Source organism: Crocodylus siamensis, chromosome 1, assembly GCF_052110815.1.
Source record: "Crocodylus siamensis isolate JL-2025a chromosome 1, ASM5211081v1, whole genome shotgun sequence".
Taxonomy (NCBI): Eukaryota; Metazoa; Chordata; order Crocodylia; family Crocodylidae; genus Crocodylus; species Crocodylus siamensis.
In genome coordinates, this window is record NC_143395.1 from 376,851,936 (window position 1) to 376,878,173 (window position 26,238).

A 26,238-nucleotide genomic window follows, 5' to 3' on the forward strand; every position below is an offset into this window, starting at 1 on the left:
CTTTACAGAAATAAATATGATATGCAAAGTATGCATTCAATGTTCCCAAATGTATCAGGCAACCCACACCCAAGGTAAAGAAAAAGATCTCTAGTCCCCTGTCCTAAGCCAAATTCAATCAAACCCCTTCCTGGAAGACTCCACAGCTTCAATTACATAGAAGTAAAAGTTCTTCCTTCCTTCTCATGTCCTTGGGTGTAACAGAATTCGCAGATTTGCTGGAATCTGACACAGCCATGACCACTTCTGCTACAGCCTTGATCTTGTTACCACACTGGGCTCTCCCCCATGTGCCTTAGCACCCACACAACTCCATCCCTCCCAAATCATAGGTGAAAAAGTTAGAGATGGGGTAAGAAGAGTTATACTTGCTCCCCACACTCTGGAAACCTTTAAAAGGGAGAGCATCCATGGCAAGCCACATGGGAGGGGGACCATAAAACCAAACAATGGAGTAGGAGGGGAAAAAAAGGATGACATTATTTCAAACATCATTTCCATCCCATAAATCTCAGGAAATCTACAGATGAAGTAGTGAGAAACATGCAAACAATGTCGCATATAAGAAATTTCACAAGATGACAAAATTTTGAGCCAAAGTTTACCCTCATCAAAACAGATTACTCCTACACATAGGAAAACAATGGCCTTAGGATCTCAGAAAACAAAAAACTTTACATTGTACCCAGGCACAAAAATAATTACCAAGATCTTCCAGGATACTAATGGCAATATCATGATTAACTACAAGTTACAGGAAATCTGTGTATATTTGCCCATAAAATAAAACATACTTAAAAGAGAAGAATCTCAATTCTGTGCATACAGTTTACAAGGATGTGTAAAACAAAATGTCTTCCATAAGATGCTTCTGTATCCCTTTGTCTCAACGTAGAACACCTGTCCGATTTGTTTGCAACAAAACTGAGTTGTAATGCTATTTTTAATAACTTTTCATTAAATTTTCTAGCTTCTATTAACACACACAGAGAACACCTACAGATATATGATGTGAAGCAAACAACAATTTCAAAGGGGATTTTGTGAATAGTGGCCAAGTGAAGTATGTAAAGAGACTCCTTAGAAATTAAACACTGGGCATGCTGATTAGATTTGATACAAGTAATAATTTAAAATCAGTGTTTAACACATGGCTTCTAGACAGCAGGGTAAAGATGCACTTCATAGACTAACTCACGGCTGTCCAACTTCAGAGCAGCCAAGGGCCGCATGCCACACCAGACTGCAAGCCCTGCAGGGCCCTAGGAAACCTGCCATATGCAGTCTTTCTGCTGTGCAGGCCACACCCTCACCGCCACTACCACACAGTCAATACCTTACCCAATGAGCAGCCTGCACCACTGCCTCACAACTCCGTACCCTCCTCCCTCCGCCTCCCCAGTACCCACACTGCCATATGGGCAGCACAACCTCTCCCCATCACATGAGCACCAAACTTACTAAACCCCCTCTGGCCATGCTTCTCTACCCCAGAGACCCCATCCACAACTACAGCATCAGGAGCAATGGAAAGAACGGCAGCCTGGAAGAAAGCCCATGGGCCACACTAGCTCCCTCATGAGCCAGATTCAGGTGCAGTTCACTGGTTGGACAGCCCTAGACTACATGAAATAGATATGCATAAGCATTCATGACCAAAAACACATTTACTAGATGCTAGGCAAAGACATGTACAAAGTAGGCTATCAACAAGGTGCATATTTATCCAGTTTTCTGCCCAACTTCACACAAACATGGCTAACAACCCCTCATTTCTTCTAACTGTACAACCAAAAATTAAAATTGGGCTTGACAGTGGCATTGTACTGAACCACGAGATTAACAGGTTTGTTGCATAGAGACCTAGATGCTGGAACTTCTTTGAAAAACAGATAGATCTTGCATAGCTTTGTACAAAGTGAGAGAAGACTCAATTTAACAGCTAGTTTACCCAAAGCTAGCAACCAGTATACTTTTGGTTGACCTGCAAAAGTCTAAGACTCAAACAGAAAGCTATCAGAAATAAGTCAGGCAACTTCATCATGGGTACAACTAAAATAAAGCCAACCTACATTCTAAACTTTAAGGACTTCAGCAGACATGGTACAAAAGTTTTTTTAAAAATGGCCCTTTTGTGTAAAGTTTTCATTGAGACTCAAGAATTTCATGTACCATTGACTTGTACATTCTAGAAGTGGCTCAGTTTCTCATATCTATCTACAAACATACAGTATCACCCATCCAAATATGTCTATTTAAACAGGAAGACGGAGTAAATCTGAACAAAGATGAGAGCAACACATATACACCAACTTCATGTTTTCCTGCTTGAAGGCTTACTTCGCATTTAAAAATTTGGTAAAATGAAATAGGTATCATGACATTTTATCTTTCATTTCTATTGCTTAGAATTCCCAGCTTCTATTAGCTCAAATGGTACACTTTCCTAGAAAAATCAGGCATTCTGGGAAAAAATGGATGGGTATCTTTGCCAGATGCATGTATCAACTATGTGACAATTAAATACATTTTAGGAAAAGAGTGCTTATTCTGGAGCCAGACTGAGGAAATCTGTGAGAGAAAGGATGGGAAAAGTTATGGCTTTTAATAAAAAGTAAAACTGACTTTTTAAGCATTTAAAAAAAACAAAACCCTCATCTTTTTCTAAATGATATGGGGTTCTTTTAGGTTAGACTCGTTGTATTATGTAGGTGTATTAACATTTCATTTTTATTGTGAAGTTATTTGAAACTTTTTCTACAAATCATATACTGGTTTATACCATGTCTGATATGAGAAGTTAATTCTCACATTCACTGAGCCCACTTACCATTGTTGAACAACTATACTGTGCTTGTATTTTGCTTCAAGTAAACAAGGTGTACCCTGAAAACTATGAAGAAAACCATTTTCTTTTTTTTAAAGCATGTGCTTAACTGAAGATACCATTGCCAGAGGATTGATCGAGACAGTTTTTCTTCAAATCTATGTACACAAATATAAACTGTTTCACTTTTATACAGTGTGCATTTGGGGGCAGAGAGGAGGGGAAACATTCATTCTTAAAGACCCTATGTTCTGGCAACTGTTTTTCAGGTGCAGTCTGCATGTGAATCTCTCTACAATCTGACTACCACCCAAGCATTGTCTAGTGGGTATTAGCATGGCAGCACAATGCCCTCCCCTACTGCAGAGAATGATTAGGCTGCCCAACAAGCAGGGTTTTCTGAGATTTATCCCATTCCAGTCTCAGCTCTAGGATTGATATTATAATCCCTAGATTCTCACTCTCCCGTCAAATTTATTTCAGGTTATAGAATTGTACTGTGGATCCCAATCAGACACTTCATTTTTATAACCCTATGAAAGTACAATGTATTGTCACAGTGCTAACAGCAGAACTGCACTGGGAGGAAGACTGGACTGCATCAAAGAAAACAGAAAGGTGGAAAAGAATTAGGGCTTGTATTAAGGATGTTGGAAAGACAGAAAATTAACATTTGCTTTTATTTTTTGTTCCCTGCCTTAACTTAACCTAAAGTCACTTGCCTAATTCCTCTTAACATTCATCTTCAAGCTCTTTCACATTATTCCTTGGAAGAGCTTTTTTGAGCAACAAGTGGCCTATGTCTTCTCCAAATTCAACCTTGAAACACTTACTCCAAGAGTCTTTTCAGTTAAGACTGCAATACAAAACAAACTTTTCTGATTTATAATGTTTGTGTATGGATTTACTTAACAGGATTATAAACATATTTTCTTATGTTAGCACTGTATGAAGTACAAGCCAATGTTCAAATACAATGAGTACAGAAAGGAAGTTACATTGTAAAGAAGAGAATATGTGACCAACCCTTAGCTCATGCAAATATATAACACCCCCATGAGAAAAAGCACCTTTGTCAGTAACACACACACAACACTGCCTTCACAAGAGACAATATGCACACCAAGAGAAGCAAAAGCAAAGGATAACCAGTTCTTATACTTGTACTTTACTACCTCACATTTCTAAAATGTTAAAATTGCTGAGTTTTGGTTAAGATTTAAATAATACTGTAGTTAAACTGTCTAATTTAAGTCTGCTTTAAAATATACGCTTGACCTATTTTGGCCGCATATATATGAAGACAAACATTTTAGCATGCGGATTTGCTACACATTCATTTTTTTTCCTCAATTTTTCCTCCCTGTGAGCACCAGTGCTCCCAGAAGCAGCTGCAGCGATCCATCAGAAATGGGGGGGAGACGCAACTAAAGTGGTACCAGTCACCTGTGATTCCAGGTTATTTTTGTAAACTGATGTAGTGAACTAGAACGGTCTATCAGTTTTCCCTAAGCGAGAACAAAACTGTATACTAGTACCAAGCGAGAACAAAACTGTATACTAGTACCATGGTCCAGTAAAAACTAAACAATGAACATAAAAGGTAATTTGACAAAGCAGCAGCCCAAATACTCCTTTCCTCCTCTTGTACAGACCTGCAGACCTGGATAGTGACCATGCCATACATAGTTGAAGCAGATCATGCCAACTCCATTCTCCATCACTAACACAAGCTTCTCATGCAGGGGAGTTTGAACACAAGACGCATTCAAGTGTTTCACTTTTTCCCTGGCTTCCAAGGCACATCCACCACCCTCAACATCTGCTGCCCTCAACATCTGCCAAGTCAAATGGAGGCGTGAAGCCACCTCTCAGCACTAGGAAGAGTTCACATATGAAAGACCAGTGCTACTTATATCTCACAGGTGAGCTGCAACTCGTCCACTTCAATGCACCACCTCTAAAACCCGCAGTCCAGAGAAGGGCGCGGATTCCCACGGGGTAGAGACGAAGGGCCGCCGTTCCCCGTTAGAAACCGCTACTCACGGGCAGCCAAGTGCTCCTGCCCACGGTGCAACGCGCCGGCCCGTCGGGGCAGCAAATCGCGCCGAGCGGCTCCCGCGGAAACCCGCAGCGCGGGGCGGCGGCGCGACTCCCCCAGGCTAGGCTGGGCCGGGCCGGGCCGCGCGGGGCAGCGCAGCCTCCTCCCGCCCAGCGTGTAAACAATGCGGCGCCCGCGGCCCACAGTGAGGCAAGCCCCGGGCACCGGCCCGCGGCACAGCGCTGCCTGCCCCCGCCCCACCGAGCGCGGACTAGGCCGGCAGCCGCGAGAGGCGGCCGCTGCCCGGAGCCGGCTGCGCGTGGGGAGCGCGGGTAGGGCAGAGGCAGCGACCCACAGCCCCGGCTAAGGTCACCCCTTGCGGGGTACTCCAGCACCCCAGGACCGGAGCCGCCAAATTTAACTCGCGGAACCGCCCGGGGGGGTTGGGGGGAGGGGAGCGGGGCCTCGGCGCCCGGCCCCTCGCCCCAAGGAGAAAGGAAAATGGGGCTGAGGCAGCGCGGCCCTGTCCTACCTCGCCCGCTTCCGCCGCCGCCTCCGCGCCGCTCCCAGGCGGATCCGATCCGATCCACTCCGCTCCGCGCCGCCGCCGTGGGCTCGCCGAGGCGCTGCCGCTGCCGAGGCTGCCGCCGCCGTCGCCGCAGCCAATCGCCGCCCGCCCCCGCCCTCCCCTTCCGCAGCTCGCCCCGGTCCCCCCCGCTCGCTTCAAAATGGCGCCAACTTGTCTCCGGCGGCTCCAGCGGCGCCTCCAGTGCGGGGCAGCAGCGCCCCCTGCCGGCCGGCCAGCCGCCGCGCCGCGCGCTGCTGACTGACGCTTAAGGCAGGGCAGGGAAGGCTGGCCCGTGCCGCGCCGCCGGGCTCCCGCGCCCTCCCCTCAGCCCCGGAGCCCGCCCTGCCTCCCCGCGAGCCGCTCCCCGGAGGGAACTGGGGTCACCCCCGAGAGCCGCGTCCTACCGAGACAAGAAAGCCGAGCCCGGAGAATCAGCGCCGGCAGCCAAGGACAACGTGCCCTAGGCTCCTGCGGGCACATCCCTTACCTCAGGCCAGGGAAGTCAGCAAGCCCAGCCCCAGCCCAAACGCATTGGAGGTACTAGTCCAACAGCTAAGATGCAAGCCTAGGGGAATCACTGATAGAAACAATGCAGTAGGACTGTTACCCACCTGCCCCCCAGCAAAGACCTACAAGAGGGGCAGGCTCTGGCCAGGACATACAAAATGTGGTGTGAAATGAAGCCAGCTTGCCGGACTGACAGGAATCTATGATGCAGGGTAGACACCTCACTTACACCTCACCTGGGATGCACACGTGACTGATCTCCCTCACACTCAGCAGATCTGCCCAAATATTAGATCCTACCTAAGGCAGGACAAAATGTATAGAGATGTATATAAATTTTAAAAGCTAGCTAACACGTTACAACAAATACACTTCAAAACTTTAGCTTACCTCAACTAGATGCCGCACCAGATCAGAAAAATAGAGCTGGAAGGAACCTCCTGACAGCTAGACCAAAAGCTCAAGGCAAAATCACCCGTCTCAGGCATCCCAGACAAATGCATAGAATGCTAAAACACATGGTGAAATAAAACCAACCTTGCCTTCGTCAGCTTTTATTATACCATTAGTTTTTTTAAACATACAATCACAAAACTCCCTTGCCTTGTTTTTGAAACATTTTAGCTCACATGTCCTTGCTAAAAGAACACTGTTTAACCAAATCTAGAAAAGGCCTACGCTGCCAAATTGTTAGCTAAATCCAATTGCTAGCCCAAGTCCATTTATGGATTGTGGAGTCTTCTTAGCATTCCCTGTTTACAGATAACTCTGTCTCTTGCATCTTATTCATTTGGATGAGGTAGGGAACTTCATTAAGTGCCACAATATCTTGAAGCTAGGCACAAACTTTCAGAAAATGAAAACTGAACCTGTTAGGAAGTATGAGACATGGTCCCAAATCACCAGTTCCAAAATCACTAATACAATCATTCATGTGGCAAACAGTTAGCTATGTTAATCTGAACTCAGGCAGAAGGCAGGGCAGGGTGGCATCTTAGAAACAACTCATTCAGAAAGACATAAGCTTTTGTACCAGATGGCCACTATCTTAGATGTTAGAAAAGAACTTGCAGAGAGCAGAGGTAACTAAAATCTCTCTTTCATTTCAGAAATGAACTCTTAAAAATTAACCCTTTTATTTTTCCCTCTGCTGGCACTGTAAATTTTCTTACATAGGCTGTAAGCACACAAAATAAACACTGGACCAGTACAAGCAAACTGCTAGGTTAGTGTCTTCTTACTAACTCAGCAGTAGTACCCTCACTGTTCCTCAGGAGGGAGCCCTTCAAGCATCTCTTCTCATGAGAAGCCAACAGATAAACTTCAATTCACTCCTACCTATCACAGATCTTTCCAATTCTAAACCTTCATCTATTCTTATAATGGGACAATGCTCAAAACCTTCTACTTGAAATTTGACAAGAGGAAAATAATCATTAAATAAGTACCCTATTATACATGCAGCCATATCCTGTTCTTACTGTCCCACACACCTGTTAAAGTACAGTGAAGACAGAAGAGTCCTCCTGATGCTACAGTTGAACAGAAAATGATCAGCAAAGCATCATTTAGACTTCCAAGGGGAAATTCTAGGACTTACCTGCCCAAAAATAAGGAGAAAGAAAAGAGCTGCTGTTACCCAAGCATCTGCCAAACCCCAGTATGTACTGATTGGGGACCATCAATCCCCAAAAAAAGAAAAAGATGAAAGGTCTACCCAAACGTAGCCACCCATAAGGCTAGCATAGTTAAGACATGCTAGTTTCTGTAGCCAACGATACACAATGGTGGCCTTTTACGATCAGATCACCAGATCATTAGATGCAGGGGTAGGAGTGGATATAGTCTTCCTGGACTTCCGGAAGGCTTTTGACACTGTCTCTCACTCTGTTCTCATTAAGAAACTGGGGGGGTTGTGGTGTAGACACCCACACAATCAAATGGGTCGCCAACTGGCTGGAGGGCCACACCCAGAGGGTGGTAGTGGATGGGTCCTTCTCAACCTGGAAGGATGTGGGCAGTGGGGTTCTGCAGGGCTGTCCTCGGGCCCTCACTATTCAACATCTTCATCAGTGATTTGGACGAGGGGGTAAAAAGCACCCTGTTCAAATTTGCTGATGACACTAAGATGTGGGGGGATGTGGGTACACTGGAAGGATGCAACGGGCTACAATCAGACCTAGACAGGTTACAAGGGTAGGCAGACGAGAATAGGATGGGTTTCAACACAGACAAGTGCAAGGTGATGCACCTCGGGAGGAACAATCAGCACCATACCTACAGGTTAGGGAACTCCCCTCTTATCAGCATGGAGGCGGAAAGGGATCTGGGGGTCATCATTGACTCCAAGATGAACATGGGCCGGCAGTGTGGGGAGGCAGTTAGGAAGGCCAACCACATCTTGGCATGCATCCACAGATGCATCTCAAGCAGGTCCAAAGAGGTGATCCTCCCCCTCTATGCGGCACTGGTCAGGCCGCAGCTGGAGTATTGTGTCCAGTTCTGGGCGCCACACTTCAAGAGGGATGTCGACAGCATGGAGAGGGTCCAGAGGAAGGCCACTCGTATGATCAGGGGACAACAGGGCAGGCCCTATGAGGAGAGGCTGAGGGACCTGAACCTGTTCAGCCTCCAAAAGAGATGGCTGAGGGGGGATCTTGTGGCCTGTTATAAACTAGTCAGGGGGGATCAAAGTCACTGTTCCCCCGAGCACTGCCAGGAGTGACCAGGAATAATGGTCACAAGCTGGCAGAGGGTAGGTTTAGGTTAGATATCAGGAGGCGCTACTTCACAGTCAGGGCGGCTAGCGTCTAGAACCAGCTTCCAAGAAAAGTGGTGCAGGCTCCTACCCTGGGGGTGTTTAAGAGGAGGTTAGATGAACATCTTGCTGGGGTCATTTGACCCCAGTATTTCTTTCTTAACGGGGTCGGACTAGATGATCTGCTCAGGTCCCTTCCAATCCTAGAAACTATGAAACTATGAAACAAGCAAATGATGTTGCTAGCATAACATTTGTCTGCCTTTAACTCTTCCAAAGCCTAAATGACAAAAGCACTCATTTAAAGCTGGATCAAGTGGGGCAATAGTGCAATTAAGAGGTAGGCGGTGACGGACAATAGCCCTGGCCACCAGCTTGGTAGGGAAGGGGGAGAGGGGCACAAAAGTAGCTGCAACCACAGCTGGCAGTATTGCCACATGTGCTGTTAGTGCCAGGGCATAAAGCTACCATGTTACACCTCTGAACTGGGTATGACTGCTTTAAGTCCAAGGCAAGACTCACACTCACACTTCTGGTGCTATAGTTGGCTTAACCATTCTGCCACTAGAGTCCATGACTGGCTGCAACTAATAAGCCTTTTTCTGAACTTTCTCATATGCTGTGTTAAGGTTTAGTTAAACATATTTTAGAGGCCAGAAAATGATCTTAATACTTTTGACTGTTGAAGTTTAGGAAATTATATTCTGTGTAGTGGATAATGATAAAGGACATAAAAGCAACATGCTAGATAATCAGGAAGTACTGTCTTCCCTGTACCCATTAGTTGTCAAACTTTCCAAAACAAAAGACTCTCTTACATTTAAGACCAAAATTGCAGACATGTTATATTTGTATTATTGTAGCACCTAGGAAGCCCTAACAACAGATCAGTTAGGATAAATCCATTAAATTGATCTGAGCCCAGAAGACACAAAAAACTAGAACTCTTGGTTCCAAAATTATACATTTTATTATGGACCCAGGGGGACAGCCTTCCATCTTCAGCTCTCCCTGTGCAAAAATTAAGCTTACTTCCTACTTATGGGAACTTTTTACCATCTTGTACCATCTACACTTTTCTCAGAGCCAGACAAAGGGACTTTGATCCCAAAACCTTGCAGAAAAGGACAAATCTTCTTGCGATTTCCCATCTGGTCTATTGTTTTGGAACATAGAGTTCTAATTTTTTGTATGTCTTAAAGACTGTAAAGCATTCAGAGTACAGTAATGAGCACTACATAACTACCTCAGATGGAAATGCACATAATCCAGTTAATCTTCTTGTAACCATGTTGGCTCTTCTTCAGTAATGGGAACTGGCATTCAAGAAAAAATGTGAAAATACATTAAACTTTCATGCCTTTCCCCAGTCCCCTTTCTCACTGCATTACCCTAAACACAGAAGGCCAAGATGTGTGCATATCAGTTTCCCTATAAGCATTCTTGCCTTCAATACTCTGCCCAGTTCCCATCGTTTTTATTCTCTGGTCTATTTCCTTATTGTCACTGATCAATTTTTTACTACATCCACGATAACAGCCTCAACATTTAATTTCTTTCCCTCTCCCATTCTCACAGTTATGCTTTCCTCTAAGCTGCTCCTTACATACAATAACATCTCAACTTCAGTGCATCAGACGTACATTCTCTTAATTCAAATCACCCCAGAAGACACTGGCTTGTAAACAAGTATGCAGCATACCACTTTTAAAGTGGGTCATGAAGAACTTTATTTTTCAGGAACATGCATCCGCTATATAAATGGAGGTAAACCAATATAAGTTTAAACCTGAATGAAATGGGCTTAAAGTTCCAGTAGTTTAGCTCCATTTGTAACGGTATAAATGCTGACAGACTAAAGCAGTGGTTCTCAATCTTTTTAGAGTCAAGGTACCCCTCAGAACATGCCACCACTTAGCTTTCACTTGTTTTCTGACTATGAAAAAATAAGAGCAATTGTTCTGTTGCAGGGCACTCAGAAAGACTTCAACAGATCAGAAGGCTTTGACACTATTGATTCCCACTTGAAATCTCTGGGTTTATCTTGTGAATCATGTGTAGATGTTTACACTCCTAGTATTGTGTGATATCCTTAAAAGGATCTCACAGGACCCCAGGGAATGATGGCACCCTGAACTATTATTACTGAACTAAAGAGTAACATCATTCAGCATAACCCATGGGATTCTGATATAATTTAAAAACACTAAATGTTTCATCTGTCCACACCAGCTATGTTATGCATGACTCTGTTTTAAAGTAAAAAGCAGCAGTCATGAAAGAGACTTGCTTTGTTCCATTACAGACTTCTTGTTTTCCAAAAAACAACAAATCACCAGGACTGGAAACTATGCATGAGTCTTGTGTGGTCTCAGTATCTATTAAATACTTCTTTTATTACTACTATCTTAGAATAAACTTTACTTATTTTGTGTCTTTTGCACCCTGTCCTTGATTTATATCTGCTGGGTTTGTAGGGTATTAAACTCCCAGCAAGAAGTAACAGGCTATGAAACACTCCATCTAGATCTAGTTCTTTCATTAGATGAAAGGAAAGGACCAGTGTGAGTTACAGAATATGAATATGAGGGAGCCTAACCAGCCATTTGATTTGGTTGTGCTAAAAAGCCACTTTTGTTCAAATATTTATATTTAGGGACCTATTAATTCACAGTTTTGCAGAACCCATGAAATCCAGGATTGTCCACAAAATCTGTGAAATCGACAACAACAAAAAACCCTTCAAAATAAAATGCTAGCTCCCCAGTGGGAGCCAGTGATCCTCACTGCTGAGAAGGGAAGTTACCAGCTGGCAGCATGAAGGACAGCAGATAAGATGGAGGCTGCCCCCTTCCCCCTCCTCCCTCTGCTGGGGCCTTTCCACCAACTATTACCAAGGGCAGTGCTTCTCTGCCACTCAGCATTGAGGGGCATGCACACCATGAAATGCCCTTGAAATTGGCTCTGCCATGAAGTCCTTGCTTATATTCTAAACCTCTATCTTAAAAATAAATTAACAGACTCTACCAAGAATATTCAGTAAATCTGAAAAAGAGACCTTTGGAGAGGGTCATGTGAATGAGGGTTAATAAATGCAAACTTTGTTTTTACCTCTCTCACCTTTATTCATTTGATTTTTCCATTCTAATTTTTATGTGGCAGACAATTATTTGTATACACCCCCATCAGTTCTCTCCTTTGCCTGTTCTTTTTATAAGCAACAATCCCACTGGCTTCACTGTACAATATCTGTGATAATTTTGATTCACTGAAATATGGATAATCTATAGGCTAAAGGCAAGATTCACAAAAGAACACAGGCATCTAAAATAGAACTTCAGTTGAATTTAAGCATCTAAGTTAAAAGAAAAACTCACAAAAATCTACGCCTCTGATGTGTCCAGGACACTGCAGATACCAACATTTTTGGCAGGCATCCCACTTGCACCTAATGTTAAGCTAAGAAGCATACCCATAAATATTGCCATGTTGACTGACATGAACATTTAAATACCCATCTCCCATCAAAGGCTACTTGATATTCATACACTAGGCATCCCTTCATTTAAGTCCCTAGAGGCCCTGATCCAAAATATATTTACAGACCATGCCTAATATATATTGGTAGCGTCAAGTCCAGCAGCCACATTTATTCAAGAGCACAAGGGGTACTACTGTCAGGGCTATTGCCCATCTTTTATATACTATTCTATTGGTTAGAGTATCTTCAAGAGAAATTAGACACTTAGATTACAGTCCTTCCCCCAACCTGAGGCAATTCAAACTTCCATTTCTTACCTCCCAGGAGTGTGCCCTAACCACCAGGCTAATGCTAGGCTGGGCAGAATACTTTCTTCACTTCTCCTACTGAAGCTGAGCCACCGTATGAAAAAAGGTAAGGTTTATGGGGCAGCCATTTCAGTCATTGCTCAGGAAGGGAAGGATCCTCAGTTCTCCATACATCTTATGCGTATTTGCAAATAAGTCTAATGAAAAAATATATAAACACAACTAGCAATACAAATCTGTACACAATAGGATTACAGGCAAGAAAGTCTAGGCTGAAGGTTTCAAGGTGTTTCCTAGTTCAGGAAAGGGATAGTCTTTTGGACACATCCCCTTCAGCATTTCCTACAGTCTGGCATAGGCATCCCCTCACTCACTATGCAGAGTACTGTGAATCCAAACCCTTGCCATCTAACTCTCCTCCTTTAAAATATAGGTAACTTAAGAGCTGAACTTGGGTTTGTGAATTCTATTACTGGGAGCTGACTTTTTAGTTGCAGAAATGCTCAGCATCAGTGTGTCTGACTAGGGACTGACCAATTAGGCAACAGCCCTGAAGGAAAGGACCTGGGGGTTTCAGTAGACAATAAGCTAACAGGCCAACAGTTTGCCCTTGTTGCCAAGAAGGCTAACAAAATATTGATCTGCATCGGTAGGAGTGTTGCTAGCAGATATGGGGAACTGATTATTCCCCTCTAATTCAGTATTGATGAAGCCACATCTGGAATACTGTGTCCAGTTTTGGGCCCCCCACTACAGAAAGGATGTGAATAAATTCAAGAGTTTGGCAGGCAACGAAAATGGTGGCGGGGCTGGGGCACATGACTTCTGAGGAGAGGCTGAGGGAACTGGTCTTATTTAATCTAGAGAAGAGGAGACTGAGGGGGATTTAATAGCAGCCTTCAACTACCTGAAGGGGGTTTCCAAAGAGGATGAAACTAGACTGTTTTCAGTGGTAGCAGCTGACAGAACAAGGAGCAATGGTCTCAAGTTGCAGCAAGGGAAGTTTAGGTTAGATGCAAGGAAAAACTTTCTTACTAGGAGGTTAGTAAAACAGTGGAACAGGTTACCCAGAGAGGTTGTGGAATCTCTATTCTTGAAGGTTTTTAAAGCCCAGATAGACAAAATCTTGGCTAGGATGATCTAGTTTGGAATGGTCCTGCTTTGAGCAGGCGGTTGGAATAGATGACCTCTTGAGGTCCCTTCCAACCCTAATTTTCTATGATCCTATCATTCTATATTAAAGTCCCCAAGTGAAACTCATCTCAAGTTCCTGGGAGCTTTTATGACAGTTACAAAAGTGAGGTGCAGTTAGACTCCTCCATGAACAGTTGTAGCAATGGCAGTCAGCCTCACACTAGAATGAGAGAGAGAAAAAATATCTGATTCCTTGGTGGATTGCCTTGAATTATTCCAGAAGTAATTGTATGGAAAGATGTCTACTTTGTAGCTGCTACTTCTGATAATTTTTAATTTGTTGCATTCAGAGAATCATGGAAAAGTAGGGCTGGAAGGAATGACAGTAGGTCCTCTAGTCCAGTGGTTTTCAACCTTTTTTGTACCAGGACTCATTTGTAAACATCAATGGCCAGTCCCAACCCAGTGCCCTTCAGTCCTGATCTGCTACCCCCCACTGCCCCCAGACCCCCAGTCTGTGGTATAGGGAGTGAGTGTGTATGGGGGATGGAGGGCTCCAAGCAGCCCTTGGCAGACTGGAACTCTGCCAGCCAGCAAGAGGAAAGCCACAGCTTCCCACATTTTTCTCCTTTAAAGGAGAATCATTTTTTAAAGTTTGTTTACCACCCTTTCATATTGTGTTGTGACCCACTTTTGGGTCACAATCCACAGGTTGAAAAATGCTGCTCTAGTCCAACTCCCTGCTCAAAGCAGGATCATCCCTGACCAAATCATCCCAGCCAAGTGTCTACCACTCTCTTTAAACTTCTAAGGATGGAGATTCTACAGCTTCTCTGGGTAGGCTGTTTCAATGCTCAACTACCCTCATTATGAAAAAGTTCTTCCTAATATCCAACCTGAATTCCCCATGCAGCAGTTTAAGGTCATCATTCCTTAGAGAACAGCCTGTCACCATCCTCCATATAACCAACCTTTAGGTACTTGAAGACTGTTAGCATATCCACCTTCAATTTTCTCTTCTCTAAACTAAACAATCCCAATTCTTCAAACCTTTTGTGTCTCCTAGATTCCACATTTTCTAATAATTTGTTTTGTTCTCCTCTGGACTCTCTAATTTGCCCAGGTCTTCTTTTGAAGCGTGGTATCCAAGACTAGAAACAGTTCTCCAGGTGAGGCTTTACCAGAACAATCACTTCCCTTGACTTCTAAGAAATTAATATAGCCCAGTATGTTATTGGATTTTTTGCACTTGACCTCACTGAATTTCAGTGGATTAATTTCAGGCCATTTCTCCCTTTATCAAGGTAATTCTGAATCCTAATGCTATCCTCTAAAGGGTTGGTAACTCCATCCCTTTTGATGTCATCTGAAAATTTGCTAACTGTACACCTAATTTAGTTACATTTTATAATTTTAGAAAAAATATACATACTAATATGAATGCCAAATAGATAAAATATGCAGTAATTTAGATTAAAACAAAAAAGTGTTCTTTTCATATTGTATACCATAGATTGTTTTGGGGTTATTTTCTAATTGGTTCTGAAAATAGGCTCAGAAAATATTTTTATGTATTTGGTTCAGTTATGTTAAATCTTAAGTTCAACAAGGAGCACTCAAATATTAATATTAACTATTCTACCAACTCAAGTTAGTAGAAACAACCAGCTATTCTTGCACTGTGTTATTTATTACATATAACCTACAGGGATAAAACAAAAGTTAAGTGTGAGTATATTGACATAGGAACTACTTAAAGCATTAAACTTAGGGGGCAAGATGATAAATCAGCTAATGGCAAAAATCTCTTATTGTGTTTACTAGTTCCAGCTGTTCCCTAAATACGGTTCTTTGCAGCTGGTGGGAATTCAGTTTAGCAGGAGAACACTAAGCAGATGGAGTGACCCAGTATTTAGCAGCCTTTTGTTTTGTAGTTTTTTGAATGATGACTAACTTACAGCGATAAGACAACAACTTCTTTCTTTCTCTGATGATCTTACTCTCTCCTTCCCTTCAGCTTAGATCCCAAGACAATCCCACCTTTGGAAATGTATATGAAAAAAACAGTAGTAAGAGATGCTTACTCATTTTTCCTCATTGCTGACAAAATAGGACAGGATGGTATCAGTTAGACTAGTGATTCTTAATGAAGGTACCATGGCACCAACATCTGGAGTATCATGCCCAGTTTTGGGCCCCCCACTACAGAAAGGATGTGAACAAATTGCAGAGTCCAGTGGAGGGCAACAAAAATGGTTAAAGTGCTGGAGAATATGACTTTTGGGGACAGGCTGTAGTAACTGGGCTTATTTAGTCTGGAGAAGAGAAGACTGCACAGGGATTCAATAGTAGCCTTCAACTACGTGAAGGGTGGTTCCAAAGAGGATGGAGCTGGACTGTTCTCAGTGGTACAGATGACAAAAAAGGAGCAATGGTCTCAAGCTGCATAAAGGGAAGTTTAATTTAGACATTAGGAAAAACTCTCTCACAAGAAGGTTAGTAAAGCACTGGAACAGGTTACCCAGAGAGGGGGTGAAATCTCCATCCCTGGAGGTTTTTAAGACCTGGCTAGACAAAGCCTTGCCTGGGATGATCTAGCTGCAGATAGTCCTGCTTTTCAGGAGGGAATTGGATTAGATGTCTTCCTGAGATCTCTTCTAATCCTAATGTTCTATGATTAGTAATTAGTCTGTTATTTCTTAAGCAGTACCTTTGTACTGTCAGGCTTTGTCAATATTGTGGTGGTTTCTCCTCAGCTTTAAAACACAAATACAAAAAACAGTTCCTTTTTCATCTTAAGATATGGTTCATATTAATTTCAGTTTCATGAATACAGTGGGTGAAATTCTGCCTCAGCTGAAGCCATTCATAAATTTTCTACCAACTTCAGTGAACCCATACATCCACCTAAGGTATAGAGGGGCCCCTATCTATTTAATTCGCACATCTTTGGAACAAGGACTTGAAACCTGGGAAGAGTAAAAAATATGTCTTTTCATGGAAATAACCCTAAATATGGTCAAGCTGTAAGTTTTTGCAGAACTGAAGGTCATACATACTCATTGGGTTTGTTGGAGCTGGCAGCTTTATCCTCCAAAGAATCTACCTCCAGAGAGCATACTTAATCCCTGTACCTGTCTTACATGATGCCTGGTCAGAGTCCATCCTAGACTTGCATGTGCTTGAGAGAGACTTTCTCTTCCGTTGCTTCTCATAGCTTTGAAGGCTGCTATCATGCCTTGCTTCAGACCTGAGATTAGGGAAACTGTTACTCCCATGCTTTCAGTGCTCCTCATGCTGGTGTCTTGATAGCAAGAAGGAGCCTGATTTCAATACAAAGGCACTAACTAGGGTTAACTGGAAGTGACAGCAGCAAAGCATGGAGTATAGAAGTAGAAAAAACAGGATCAGGAAGCAGGATGGCGGTGAATGGAAGCAGAGGAAGAGAGGGAAAGAAGACTTGCAGTTGTCGTGTGTAGGAACAAACAATTATGAGAGCAGGAACTGTGGGGATTTTAGGACATGCACAAGCTGGGGGCAGGGGAGAGAGAGGCAGAAGGGTCTATAACTACTAAAGTGCACTTCTCTCCAAAACCTGAAATTGAACCTACATAATGAGTAAATAATAGCCTGTTACTGCTACTTATCATTATGCCTGCTCAGGCAGCTGAAGTTTGTGCTGTAGCTTTAAAAATCTAAATACAAAAATAGCTAATGTAAAAAAATGTTATAAGGACTCAAAAAGTATGTAGTGCCAGACAAGTTTCTCCATGGAATCTTTATTTAGCCCTCATGCATATATGTTATGAAAACATATTTAGTAAACTGTGTACATAGATGCATACCAGTTACTAATAAGGTCAAATCAAAATCTGGTTGTACTTGACCAAGTAATTGCAGAAATTTCACTCCACTAGTCTCTCAGCTCACTATACACTAAGGCTAAGATGACCACATATACATGGAGAAAATAAACAGTCAATTTCTCATTCTTGGTTCCAGAACGAAAACACTAATTAATTCTTTCTAACATTTCATTTTTAAACACGTTCCACAACACTTTCAGTTTAAGAACTGCTTGGCATATTAGTATAAGCTTGTTTTGTATAACATGCAGTAGATAGAACTATTAAACAATTCCAGGCCCCTCATGTACAAATATAACCACCCAGTTTTAGAGGAGGGATGGGAAGCCACTAGCATGTCAAATGTGCTAAAATAATAATAACCAGTAAATAAGACTCTCTTACAATTCTATACCAATAGAGGCAGGTCAGATTAGAAACTGGGAAATCAGGATTTATCAGTTAAATTCCCAGTTTTTAAATTAGCTTCTTTTGTGACTCTGGATAAATTATGTAGCCTCTTTGTACTTCAGTTCATTAGCTGGAGAACTGAGTTATTATTTGCTCATCTTTATAAAGTGGTTTAAGGTGCATAGGGTTCCATTGCTGAAAGGTGCTTCATGCTAGAAAATAAGCTGGCAATTCAGGCTGACCTGAACAGGCTTGCAAGGTAGGTGGATGAAAGCCTGATGGCATTCAACACTGAGAAATGAAAGGTACTCCACCTCGGAAGAAAAAACCCACATCATACTTATAGGTTTGGCAGTGCTACACTCGCTAGCACCACAACCGAAAGAGACCTGGGGGTCATGACTGACCACAAGATGAACATGAGCCACCAATGTGATGCCACAGCTGGCAAAGCAAATGAAAGTCTGGCTTGCATCTACCAACGCATCTCAAGCAAGACCCAAGACGTCATCCTCCCGTTTTACTTGGCCTTGGTGAGGCTACAGCTGGAGTACTGCATCTAACTGTGGGCTCCACACTTCAGAAAAGGTGTGGAGAATCTTGAGGGAGTCCAGAGGAGAGCCATGTACATGATAAGAGGTCAAGACAGCAGGCCTTATGAAGAGAGGCTGAGAGGCATGGGACTCTTCAGCCTGGAGAAGTAAAGGCTCAGGGGTGACTTGGTGGCAGCCTATAAGAATAAGGGGTGTGCATCAGGAACTGTGGGAACATCTTTTCACCAAGGTACCCCAAGGGAAGAGAAGATCTAACAAACTGCTGGAAGACCGTTTTAGATTGGACATAAGGAAAAACTTCTTTACTGTCCAAGTCTCCAGAGTCTGGAATAAACTCGCCCCGGAAGTGGTGCACGCATCTACTCTGGATACCTTAAAGAAACGCTTGAACACTTATCTTGCTGGGGTGATCTGACCTCAGCTGACTTCCTGCCCCTTGGGCAAGGGGCTGGACCTGATGTTCTTGTGAGGTCCCTTCCAGCCCTAATGTCTATGAAATTTACAAAAAGGAAATGCATAATTTTTACTAAACATATACTGATGCATACTGTACTTACTAGGTTCCTGGCCACAGCAACCACTAAACTAGTTTAAATATGAATACTTCTGTTCTTCACAATACACAACATCTATATAAATAGCACTGTGCTCCTAAGTAATAATCTGAATGTAATCTTTATTCTTCTTTTTTCATTAGTGAAAATCATATTAAGGAAGACGCACCAGCAAATTAATTGCAAGTGGCCTTTATCCAGATGGCATATGGCATATAATTTTTCTCTCTAAATACAAAATAACATTAAGTACTGCAAATGTGGCAGAAAATTACCTTCCACAATGTCAAGGGACCCTGACATCACTATTTGATTCTAGATTGTGATATCTGGCTCCTCACCAAACTAAAGGTAGGGTAGAAAGATAGTAATTAAAATATCCTGGCTTGAGTGATTTTCATGCAATTACCTCCTACAACTTTGCCATATGTTAATATTTGTTATAATATTTTTTTTACAGTACCATAAAACAATTCCCTCTGCTGGGAGGTTTACAATCTAAGACTCTTGTCCTGAAAAACCCTATAGCAGTAGCTCTCAATCTTGTCAGACTCAAGGCACCCCTCTGTAGATTCAAAGCACCCCTTGGAAAATGCCTCCTCTTAGTTTTCATTTCTTTTTTTACTACAGAAAAATAATAGAGGAATTCTTTCTATTTCAGAAAGACCACAACAGGCCAGAATGTTTTTTACATGATGGATTTTTATTTGTAATTGCTAGGTTTATCTTGTGAATCGTGTAGGTGTTTACACACCTGCAGCACGCAACATTCTGCTTAAAAATTGCTGCCTCATGTGCTGCTAACCTTATGCACTGAAGTAGCGTACTGGGCCCTAAGGGACTGCCTCCTCCATTATGCTCCATCCCAGTCCCCAAGGTTAACTGAGAGCAACCTCCTTCAAGTTCCACCTGGGCACCAAGTGGGTTTGGTGAAAATACATAGGAAGTCATTCTAGGTTGTCACTCCTCAGCTTGGGAATTCCCCACCCTTAAGGCCCTTCAGAACGCAAACCTGGACATCTTCTGTAATCATTATGAGACCTTCTTATACGGTCAGGTGTTTAGCCAGCAAAATGAAGGTAATAGTTTACTGAATATGAATATTTTATGTGTTATTATGATTTGTCTTGCTTTGATTTTAAGCCTTTTCTGGGAGAAAAGATAACTATATAAAAATGATAGTCTCATTGCAGTAAATGGGACTATTAACAGTGAGAAAAGCATAATTAAGAAATAAATCAACAGCAGCTTTTAAATATTTTTTACTGTCTTTGACCCCAAGACTCAATATTGCCTTCCCTCTCCTCACCTCTCATCTCCTTTCCTTCTCCAACTTTCCCATTGGAAACAAGCTTCTGTTACAGCTGCTGGTTTTTTCAAAGTCACCGGCCTTCCTGATCACCAGGGATCCAGGTTTTCCATTTCCCACAGAAAAATGAAGAAAACCACAGATTTTACCTTTTACCAGAGGCAACCACAGATTTCTCATTTTACTGGAGAAATCCATGGATTTTGCTGTTTTGCAGTGAGCTCTCTGCAGGCTGGCAGAGTTCCAGCCTGCAAGGAGCTGGGAAGGAGTGGGAAGAGGACAGTCAGACAGAGGGCACCAGGTAGCCTGGAGAGCAGCTCCTTAGGTAAGTGGAAGGGGGTGGAGATTGAGGCCCCCACAGAAAGGGAGGGAAGGAGTTGGATAGGGCAGGGCAGGGATTGGGGATGCTGCCCGGCCAGGCAGAGGTTGGGGTGTGAGGCCCAGTGCTGCAATGCCTTCCAGATCTCTGCATGGGGCAGGGCTGGGGCAGGCTGCCTACTGCAGGCTTGGGTTCCTGCCCTGCTGCCCTCCCCTGGGGCCTCTGTTGCCCAACAGGTGTGACCCAGCACTGCAAAGAACAGCAGGGCCATGCAAGAAAGCTGCTTGTTACTGCAAGCTCCACATTGTCCTGGCAACATCTCCTGCGCACAGCCCTGTGCTGCTGTCCCCACTGCAGCCACGTGGGCAGGGAATGCATCATCAGGCCAGCACAGAGCTCGCAGTAGCAAACAGCTTTCCTGCACAGCCCCGCAGCTCTTTACAGTGCTGGATCGCACCTGCTAGGCTGTGGAGGCCCCAGGGGAGGGCAGCAGGGCAGGAGCCCAATCCCACAGCAGGCAGACCACACCTGCACCCACCCTGCACACAGATCTAGAGGCCATGGGTCCCCCCCAGCCGCTCCAGGAGTACACACAGCAGCAGGGAGCTAGCACTACCATGCCCAAGCCCACAGCAGGCAGCACACTCTGCTGCAGGGCTCCACTCCACTGCAGCAGTTGTTGCCTTCTTCCAGGGGCAGGGGGCTGCAGACCTGAGTCCCTGGCCCCATAGCCCTGGCAGTTGGGGGCCCCCCTCCAGCAGAGCTGGGGGCCCAGGAACTGTGGGTGGGGGCTGAGGGGCACCAGCAGGACTTGGGGGTTGGAGGGAGGAGAGAGGGGTATCAGCAGGGCTGGGTGGGGTCTTTCATATTAATCATGGATTTTGCAGTTTTTACAATCAGAGAATCTGTAATTATTTTATTTTTTTAATCAGAGAATTTGTGATTTTTATTTATTTATTTTTTTTTACCAGGGAAAACCAGAATCCTTGCTGATCACTCAGTTCTTGCAGAGGTTTCTAATGCACTTCCTATACTGTTTCTTTGGAAGGTAAGATCTTGGAGATCATTCAACAGACTACAACCATGAAGGACATACTGCAGAATTTTTTGTATGTGTTGTAGAGGACCTGCCCATGTGAGAGCTGTAGTATAGTTATACCATCAGGGAGAATGCATTTTATTACTTTCACTGAGGTCAAAAAAAAAATGACATTAGGGTCTTGTTAATTACAATATTATGTGGCTTATTAAATAAGGTACATGGGTAGAGAAAGAATTCCTAAAATGAAATATGTCTGAGACAGAAATTGATTTTTGTTATAAACATAACAAGAGGCATTTGGGATTTCTCATCTAGAGATACTGGCCTCAAAAAGTCCAAATGGAGAATTAAAGCATATTATATTCTCTACCTAAAAAGGTTTACCTTGATGTTTCTTGATTTTAGTTTGCCTTGGGAAATGATTGCTAGTGATAATTAAGATGGGGAATCTTTGATTGTATTTTTCTCCATTTAGGGTGAAATCTTCAGAAACAGTGGTATTCAAAATTTTTTCACCTAAGCAGCAAGAAGTGTAGTCCTACACTTGGTGGGGAAATCAGTAGCAACTACATTAACTTCAATGAACTTAGACAAGATAAAAGCTGATGCATGAGAATAATCCAGCCTTTGGTCTCCTACCTGAAACTGAGCAATTCGATTCACTTTAAGTCAATATTATTCTGCTCACCCCCTTTCTAAGGTTTTTACTGGCAACAGTCAATTCTTTGAGCCACTCCAATTTTCTTTTCCACCTAAATTCCTTTTGCCCAGGCAGAGTATAGATACCGTATCCTATTTTACCATCTTGAAGTACAGTGAAGAGAAGACCATGCCAGCCTGGTTCCTTGGAAGAGGCTGTATTCCTGAGGCTTCCCAGGGATGTTAGCCCTGGGAACCACATTCAAAAGCCAGCTATCTTGTTCCTTCTATTAAAGCAATGCTACCATGTAGGACAGAAAAAGAGATAAACTTTAGTTATGGCAGCAACATAACTAGGGGAGAGCAAGTGGGGTACCAACCCTGGCTGCCAGTTTAGAGGGGTAACAGACCTGGCCCCAGCTTTTTGGTCTTTCACCTCTGCTCTTTGGTTGCTATTCCGGCAGTGCTCAATAGAGATGCAGATGTCAATCTGCTCACCCCCCCAACTTCCTTTCAGCCAGCATGCCAGAACTGCTAGTTATGCCTCTGGGTAATGGGAGCAAAGACACAATTAAATGGAATAGCTGTCACACAACTAACAAACATTGTATAGCATCTGTTCACTGTACTGTGCATATTCATCTCATTGAGACTTTTGCTCTTCCACAAGTGACTGTTCAATTAATCACATGTAATTCATGCAACAAAACAATATGAAAGTTTAAATGTTTGTCTTTTAGTGCTAACATACATAGTAGTTCTAGTAAGTAATTTGTCAGTTCAAAGTTCACATTTTCCTTTAAAACACCATTATGTTAGAAAATACACATCTCCTGAATCTCTTTCTTTCTTTATATACAAATAGTTCAAGAAGGAGAATATTTTTTGCTATTTATTAATCGGTTTTGAAAGCTATGCAAATAACATTGTCTTCCCTTAGTTATATTTAGTGCTTTTATGGCAAGCTTTGAAAATGAAATCAAACACAAAAATGCACTAGAGCAGTGCTTCTCAAACTCTCTGATGTGGCAGACTGACAATTTTTTTTCCAGTGGGCCAGGGACCGGTGCCCAGTTCAACCGGTGGCAGCAACTGCATGCAACAGTGCTACACAAATGCGCGACTGGCTATTTCTAACTGCACCTTGTCATGCATCCACAGGTGCATCTCAGGTAGAGCCAGGGAGGTGATCCTCCCCCTCTGTGTGATGCTGGTCAGGCCGCAGCTGGAGTACGGTGTCCAGTTCTGTGTGCTCCATTTCAGGAGGGATGTGGACAACAGTGAAAGGGTCCAGTGGAGGGCCACACACATGATCCGGGGACTACAGGGCAGACCCTACATTGAAAGACTGCGGGACCTAAACCTGTTCAGCCTTCACAGGAGAAGGCTGAGGGGGGACCTGGTAACTGTCTATAAACTCACTAGGGGGCACCAAAAGGGTTTAGGGGAGACGCTGTTTCCCCTAGTGCCCCCTGGCATGAGGAGGAACAATGGACCCAAGTTATTAGAGAGTAGATTTAGATTAGACATCCGCAAGAACTACTTCAGTTAGGGTGGCTAGGAGCTGGAACCAACTTCCTAGGGAAGTGGTGCTGGCTCCTACCCTGGGGATCTTTAAGAAGAGGCTTGATGACTACCTGGCTAGACTCATTTGAGTCCAGTCTTTTTCTCCCGCCCAGGCGGGGGGGTCGGGCTTGAAGATCTACAAGGTCCCTTCTGACCCTGCTTCTACGATTCTCTCTCTTTCCTCACCTCGCACAACATGATGTCACCTAGAGTGTTGGAACATACGAACTGTGGCACTATGACATACCAATGTTATGCTTCTGAAAATATATTTCTTTCTTTCCTGGCAACTCACTGCAGACCGGCTAATATATTTCTCTCTTTCCTGGCATCTCACTACGGACTGGCGACCAGCGGCTTGCAGACTGGCACCAGTCCGCGGACCACCACTTTGAGAAGCACTGTACTAGAGGACATATTTGTTAAGCAGTGAACTTTAGCTATTGCTCAACTGAAGTGTACAATAGCCATAGGACAAGAAGCTAAAATGATTACTTGTTCTTACACAGAATGTGCAAATAACTGCCAAAAAGTTATATGTTGTTTACATTTTTAAATACACTGGCACAAATTCTGCTGTCAGTTACAAGCTCAGAACCCCATTGACTTCAATAAATATCATCGATGCCAAAGAAAGGATAGTATATTATATCTATTATAAGAATGGTAAAGTATTTTTCCTCTATCACATATGTTACAAGTACTAGCATATGTAAGTGCACTGGCTGCAAATCAATGGTTATGGTTTCAGAACAACAATGGAATCAATACTGCATAGTCTGAAATGGTCTTAACTTTGCCTTATAGTTATATGAACTACAAATATACTTTTAATTGTTCTGGTATATATTATTTCTCAAATAGTACAAGCTCATATAATTGCTGTTCAACCTGAAGTCCTGACTGCTAAATTTACGAATGCAATGAAATACTGCATAAGCCTGTGTGTAGTCCAAGTGCTTTCATCAAAATTCTTAAAATATCAAGTTAAGCGTAAGCAGAAATTACTGCAGGATAGAGACCTAACACGCACTATAAATACAAAAGAATGTCTGCTGTTACCTGGAGTATGTTGCATATCAGAGGTTTGTGGTGGGGTTTTTGTTTTGTTTTTTTTCCATACAAAGGCTTGAAATGGACTGTTTGGCCTCTCTGGCAAAGGCATAACTTTAAATGTTGGCATCCTGAGCAGTTGGAAAGAAAGTGGGGTAGAATTACTTCCTCGCACAGAGCTGCAACTGGAGCACCAAGGGCTGCTGCAGCCTCAGTCAGTGCAAGCTTCCTGAACAATCGGGCACCCCTCAGAATTGGGGCCTTGGACTGGTGTCCCACTCATGCCCCCTAAGTTACACTACTGCTATGTGGAGTTGTGCATACCATGATAAGACAGATTTCATTATATGATCAGATACTATTTCTCAAATGATAATGCTATTAAAAGCTGTATCCTAATATATATATTCAACAAGGAAGGCTGAATACTACAAATGCATGTAAAAAACCATCTGCCATAGCTGTTTAGGGGCATCTAGCAAACACTCAACTAGGTCTGATTCTAAGGATACTTGATTCATTACAAATTAAGGTCCCAAACCTGCAAATATCCACGTGACTTCACCAGGATTACTCATTTATACTGTCAAGTATATATACGTTTTCAGGAGTACTGTCTTGTACTTGTCTTGTGAGGGTCTTCAAACAATGTAGGTGTATTTTAGGTTATCCAATTCTCACAATTAAAGTCCCACTGCTATTAAGTGGAACTACCAGACATGCAAATACTGTCTACCTGATTTTTAAGCACTGATAAATTGGCTACCTTTCAAAGTAAATGCAATTAAATGTTTTGAACCAAGTTCATCACTAGTGCAACTCCCTTGATATTAACTTTACCCATTGGTCTTCAAGTCATTTATTATGCAAGTCATTTTTATTATAAATCTTGCTATCATGTTAAAAAAGCAATTTAAGTAACATTTGTAAGTATAAACAGACAGCAATCATCAGCTCTCAGAACTGCTGGAAAATGAGCAACTACAAAAATCCATGCATGACTTTTGTAAGTTGCATACATGGGGAAAATTAACACACTGGACTAGTTCCTTGGAAGTAGGACGCCTGCTTTGTTCTATACTTCTAATAGCTATCTGACCGTAGGTGCACCAGTGGGAAGACAAATGCACCAACATTAGTGTCCTCTTGCAATCAAACACCCTAAGCAATGATCATCTGGCATCAACTTCACTGGGCCGGCCACATCATCTGGATGTCCAACTCTAGATTCCCAAAGCAAATTTTATTCTCTCAGTTCAGTCAAGGGGTATGCTCAAGAGGAGGGCAGAGAAAGTGCTTTAAGGACATCCTCAAGGCCAACT

At 43.0% G+C, this 26,238-nt stretch overlaps 1 protein-coding gene across 4 annotated transcripts in view; it reads right to left on the reverse strand.

The window, feature by feature from the left end:
- The window catches only part of PDS5B (PDS5 cohesin associated factor B), a 184,388-nt gene that overhangs the window by 151,678 nt on the left and 6,472 nt on the right, over nucleotides 1–26,238 (reverse strand). For 3 of the 4 annotated variants that reach the window (XM_090027779.1, XM_090027787.1, XM_090027752.1), the window contains exon 1: nucleotides 5,401–5,532. The exons of the other annotated variant lie outside the window; for it this stretch is intronic. The gene's annotated coding sequence lies outside the window, so the exon portion shown is untranslated. Of the gene's footprint in view, nucleotides 1–5,400; nucleotides 5,533–26,238 lie in introns of those variants that run through there. 4 annotated transcript variants of the gene reach the window in all.